The sequence below is a fragment of the Centropristis striata genome, chromosome 11 (genome assembly GCF_030273125.1).
Source record: "Centropristis striata isolate RG_2023a ecotype Rhode Island chromosome 11, C.striata_1.0, whole genome shotgun sequence".
Lineage (NCBI taxonomy): Eukaryota > Metazoa > Chordata > Actinopteri > Perciformes > Serranidae > Centropristis > Centropristis striata.
In genome coordinates this window covers 18,014,983-18,021,006 of record NC_081527.1, presented here as the reverse complement: position 1 = coordinate 18,021,006, position 6,024 = coordinate 18,014,983, and positions in this window count along the sequence as shown.

Below are 6,024 nucleotides of genomic sequence, written 5' to 3'. Positions count from 1 at the left end.
ATATCTTGAAGCTAATGGATCTTGTAGAATACAACACAGCACAAATCATGTATAAAGCAAAAAATAATTTACTTCCAGTCAACATACAAAAATGTGGTTTCAATTTAAGGGGAGATCTCAAATTTAAAAATCTTTGTTTTCGTACAATCAGGAAGGGTAAACTGTGGAATAATTTGGACACTGAACTTAAACAGAGTACTAATATTCTTCAATTCAAGAAGATATACAAAAACAATATTTTCCGGAGGTATAACAATGAGGAAGGACATTTATTTAATTTGGGTATGTAGATTAGGCATGTATGCATGTATGTATGTATGTATGTATGTATGTATATGAATATGAAGAAATGAGAAATTATGTATATGTAAAGATATTTAAATACAAAAGATATATATACAGATAGTCTATACATTTTAATAATATCAGTAATAGTATTAATAATAATAAGATAAGCAGAGGAGAAGGGGTAGGAATTTATAAGTGTACACTTTTGATTTAATTTAATCTGTTGTATGTACAGGTTTGACCTGTTCTCATTTTCTTTTCTTTTTTGTCTTTTTTTTCTGTCATTGTCTATTTCTTTTCATTTCACTTTTTTTAAAATCTTATTTTCAGTGTTTTTGTTGACTTTTACATGTTCTAAATAAAATTCTCAAACAAATCAAACAATAAGTATGTATCGCGGTACAGCGGCATGTTCTAAAAATAGCACACACAGGCTGCAGTGTGGATTTATGTTATAAAACCACTGACCAAGGTTTAAAACTTCCTGGTAAGGTGTTATAAAAGACAGTTTAAACAGTGAATAAATGTACTAAAAGTGCAAAATGTCTGAAGTGAAGTAGTTACAAGACTCACGTGACTACTGCAAGTTATGTAAAAAACGTAGGTTACGTTCAAAAACGTGATTCACGTAACCTAAGTTAAAAATGGTTTATATTTCTTTTCACACAGGACGAGTACCCCGCTCTCCTGGGTGTAAGTCCACCATTTGTTCGATCCATCCACCAGCCCAACCTCCAACTGAAGGTAGAAATCCACCATTTTAAATTTGCTTTGCCGTCAATTGCTACAATGTTAGCAAGATGGCGGCAGACACATTGCAGCGGTCGGTGAAATATGTCAATATATAATATCGCTGCCTGTACACACAACCCATGACGTTTTTGATGGGAGAACAGGCTGATCCAAACCATCATCCTACCAAAACCTGCTGTATGGGTTGTTTGTGCAAGCAGATTATTACGACCCTTTATTATTAGGTGGAGACCTGTGGCAGAAGCAATTTTGATGGAAGCAATAGATGTCATGAGACATAACATGGTTAAATAAACCAGACCATCCTCACCCAAAAAAAGAAGGGGACCAAATCCGTGTACAGAGGAAATCAGGGTGGATGGATGGGTCAAACAAATGGAGAGACAGTCTGCTGTTCCATGTAAAACCCAAAGTCAAAAGTTTTTTATACTAGTAATGAAGACATGCTGTAGCAGATTGTTATCCTGCCTGCTCTGCAATAATTTTTTCTTGCTTCCAGGAACTCGGAAGACAGCGAGAAAGCGTGAACTGGTGAATCCTAGTTAGAATTAAGTTTTAATAATGTGTTTTGAAGCACAGGTAGGCGTGTCATATGTTGGAGTCAAGGAGAGAGAAGGACTATTGATCTGGGGCTATTCGCCAAACATCCACTGAGCTCATGCAGTACAACATTAAATATAGTAGAATCAAAAGTGATGTATTGGTGGCTGTTATCTCCATAACACATGACATACAACTACAGTTAAAACTTGTCAAAAGAAGAACTTATCAGACATTATTCCTTTGAAGCCACTTTACCAAGACGTCAAATAAGCCTCTCCTATTCAGACATCTCTATGTGAAGGGAATACATGCTGTACTCCTTTCCCCTACCTTTCCCTCGCGCGCTGTCTCTCTCCCTGCCTGTCCCTAAAATGTCCCTGCTGGGGATTTTATCTCCTGGTTCCTTTTGAAGCAGTGGCCTCTCTTTGCCTCCATTATCTTGTAATTTGTGAGGGATTACGCTTTGGAGCACACACAGTCCACCCCGTTGCTTAAGAACTGTGACAGCTTACAATAATTGCCATGCTAATTAGGAAGAACTAGCCCAGTGCGCTCCTTTCCCTCACCAGACCTGATTTGATGAATATGCTTTGATTTATGTCTGCAGCTGTGTTACCAGAACTTCCCAACCATTGTGATTATAACAAATAATAAGGACACACTAATATATGTTTTTAAAAAATGTAGGGGTTTGTGTCTGTAGAACAAAGAGAGACCCTCCATTCAATCCTGCCACTGAGAGGGTTGCATTTAGGTGCTGGACCAGTGTAGTAATTGCAATAAGATCAATACAAGCATCCCTGGAGTGTGAGGCGAATTATGATCTGCTCAACCATAATGACTTGAAAAGACCACCTTTAACCCATGATGCATTTCTCCGTTGATGGAAGCGGTTACTCTTTTCTTTCGCCTGCATTAGAGCTGTATGTGGAGCATGGCACTAATTGTAAACAACAACCAGAAATGTACTCTTAAAATTAAAATGAAGCTGTGAAGTGGATTTTTCTTCCTCCAGCATGGTGCAGTCCACATGACCTGGTCTGCGTTAACAGGTGCAAGAGCGAAGGTTGAGCACATTTTCTCCTCTAATAGTCTGCAACATCATTTTGGCTCAATAGTCACAATATAATAAAAATATGCTGGTGCTGAGAAACGACCAGGCCAAACATTGTTGTTTTCATCAGTGATTGCTCTCTGCAAAACCGTTCTTGTTTAGTAGTGAATGTGGGGCAAGGTGCACAAAATTACTATATGAATTAACTAAATTATATCCGTGGAAATATATTTGCTACAAAGTGAGGTTGCATGGCAATATCAAACCACCATATAATATACAGAAAACATTTCTCTGTCATATCCCACTTGTTCGCTTTTTTTCTTTCTTTGTCAGACAGGTTTGTCTTGTTTGGTGTAATCGTCATGATTTCCTAGACTTGTTACACTTAATTCCCTCTGCGTTTTCACGGATGCGTCTGCAATTTAGGCACCGCTGAGTTGGCCTCTTTAGAGCTCTGTTGGTTGTCTCGTGGTCCTTTGAAAACTCACATAATATAGGGCTGATTTACAGACTTGTTTTACTGCTGACAAATGCTGCTGTTGTACTATCCAAACTCAATCCTCTGTGGCATTGTTTGTTCAAGTGATTCAGCTGCTTCAGCGTTTAAGTCCTATGCTATTGGGTGTATGTCTTTCCCTTTCAGCACTGTATATTAGCATGTAGTGGTCAACACAGCCCCTCAAAAACACCAACTTCTCCTCATGAACGGTTTGTATAATATCTTACGAAATTTGACCGTGCTATTAGCACATTCAGGGGTGAATTCACAAAGGACTGAGTGGCTTTTGTGGCCACTAAACATTTGCAAATAAAGCAAAAACAAACCGTATAATTCTCAAAGCACCCCCAAAGGTTGAATTGTACCCTTTAACTGCGCTGCAAAGCAAATTGCATCTCAGTCCTCCAATTCAATTTGCATGTATTTAAATTAGGTATTATACATAGATTTGGTGCAAAATCAGCCCCTTTCTATGCAAATAAACCTCACTGCAGAAAAAGTCCAATTCACAAACACAAGTGCTAATAGCCACATGCAGTTAGAGTGAAATTATTAGCACCTTCAGAGAGATGGTGGTAAATGAAGTGCATTTATAAGGGCGAGTATAAGGTCGACTCAAACTCCTTTATTTTGGGATTCAGTGGTGACCCCTTACTGTTTTAAATTTGTCGCTATTTTAAACACCTGTATTGTTGAGCTTTTTGGTCAGATTTATGAAGCAAAACTGCTTGCTTTAGTTTTGGCAAGTAAACTACTTTGTTAAGGTTACGAAAAAAGAACAGGGTTCCATACGTAACTACTGGACGCAGTTATCAATCAATCAATCAATCAATCAATCAATCAATCAATCAATCAATCAATTAATCAATCAATCAATCAATCAAAATTACTTTATATATCCCAAGGGGAAATTCAATTAGTCTGGTAGAATCTCTTGAAGAATGAGACAGCCTGATGGCTGTAGGAGTGAAGGATCTTTTGTATCTCTCCGTCCTGCAACAGAGAGAGAGGAGCCGTCCACTGCTGTTTTTTTGGTCCATAAAGGTTTTGTGTAGCGGATGATCCGGGTATTTCAGGATGGCCTCCAACATCTTGACAGGTCATCTCTCCACCACCTCCTCCAGTGTGTCCAACCTGGCTTTAACCACAGAACCAGCTCTTTAGACCAGTCTGTCCAACCGCCTTCATCTCTGTGTGTGATGCTGCCTCCCCAGCAGACTGCAGCATAAAACAACACACTACCACCACAGACTGATAAAACATCTGCAGCATCTTACTACAGATGTCCAGAGATCTGAGCGTCAAGAAGAAAAAGAGGCGGCTCTGCCGCTTTTTGTAGAGAGCATCAGTGTTTAGGGACCAGTCCAACTTATTATCCAGGTATACATATATAGATACTTAGAACTTGGCACCACCTCCATGTCCACCCCACAGGTATTCACTGGCTGAAGAGGGGGCTTGAGCCTGCGGAAATCTATGATCATTTCCTTAGTCTTTGAGGTGTTCAGGAGGAGATAGTTCTTGTGACTCCAGTCACTGAAGGCTTTTATCAGATCCCTATATTCAGATTCCTGTTCTTTCCTGATACACGCCACAATAGCAGTGTCGTCAGAGTACTTCTGGATGTGGCAGGACTCAGAGTTGGATTTGAAGTCCGCTGTGTACAGTGTGAACAGCAATGGAGCCAGAACAGTGCCTTGTGGAGCCCCTGTTCTGCTCATTAATGTCCCAGAAACACAGTTCCCCAACCTGACATACTGTTGTCTTCCTGTCAAGTAATCTGTGATCCAGGAGATGAAGGAAAGATCCACTCCCATCTCTGTGAGCTTGTTTTTGAGTATGTTGGGTTGGATGTAGTTGAATGCACTTGAAAAATCAAAGAACATGATTCTCACATAAATGTCTACATATGTAGACATTCATTTAAAGATTAAATTAAAATAACGACATTGACTTTTGGTTTCACAGGGGACATGATCAACGGCCTTCTGTTGATCATGTCATGTTCTGTTGATCATGCCATCCACCATCCCTCCCACCCACCATAACAAACTTTCTTGGTCTTTATAGAGGTGGCCAGCTAAAAAATCAACACTAATATGGCGCCTCCTGAAACCAGAAACTTAAAATTGACCATTTTTACCTCAAAAATGTCTGATACTAAAGTTTTCTACCTAGAATAGAACCCAAACTGTCTCGTATGAATGTCCTTTAAGGCGAGACATTATAGGCAAGAACATGCAACTGTGAATTTTGAGATGACTTCTTTCGAATAGAAGACAAAAAGAACATCTGAGATACATATTTAGGTGTTTATTTTACAACACTTGTGTCTGTTGATTTCTCCTAACTTCACCAAAAGTTGACGTAAGGTAATGGTTCATTTGCATATTTAAACATTTTAGAAAACATGTAATACAAAAAACAATTGTCTCAATGGAAATAATCTACTGGGGAAGTTTCATTTTGATATCTAGTAGTTAAATGTGTGTTTAACCCTATTCACCTGTAGTGTTACCCCTTGAAACAGATGCAATAAAGGTAGAGGGTTAGTGAACGGCTGTGATGTGTAGGTTTCTATTATCCCTAACATTGTTATTGTCTCCCTGACAGAAGCTCAGGAAAAGAACATAGCTCTAAACTGTGCGGACAACACCTGGTGAGGCAAATACTTCCATCTAGTGTACAAAATTAGAATTGAGCTCTGTTGAGTGGATCACGGTGGATCATTAACACTCAAGTCAAGACCAACAAAAATCACAGGAATCCTTATTTGGAATGATATGCTATATGTAATGATATGTGAGAAAATGTTTATTTCTAATGCAGCTACAATGTTGCCATACTGTTCTCAACACTGTAGCCCTAATGTTGACATTTGGAA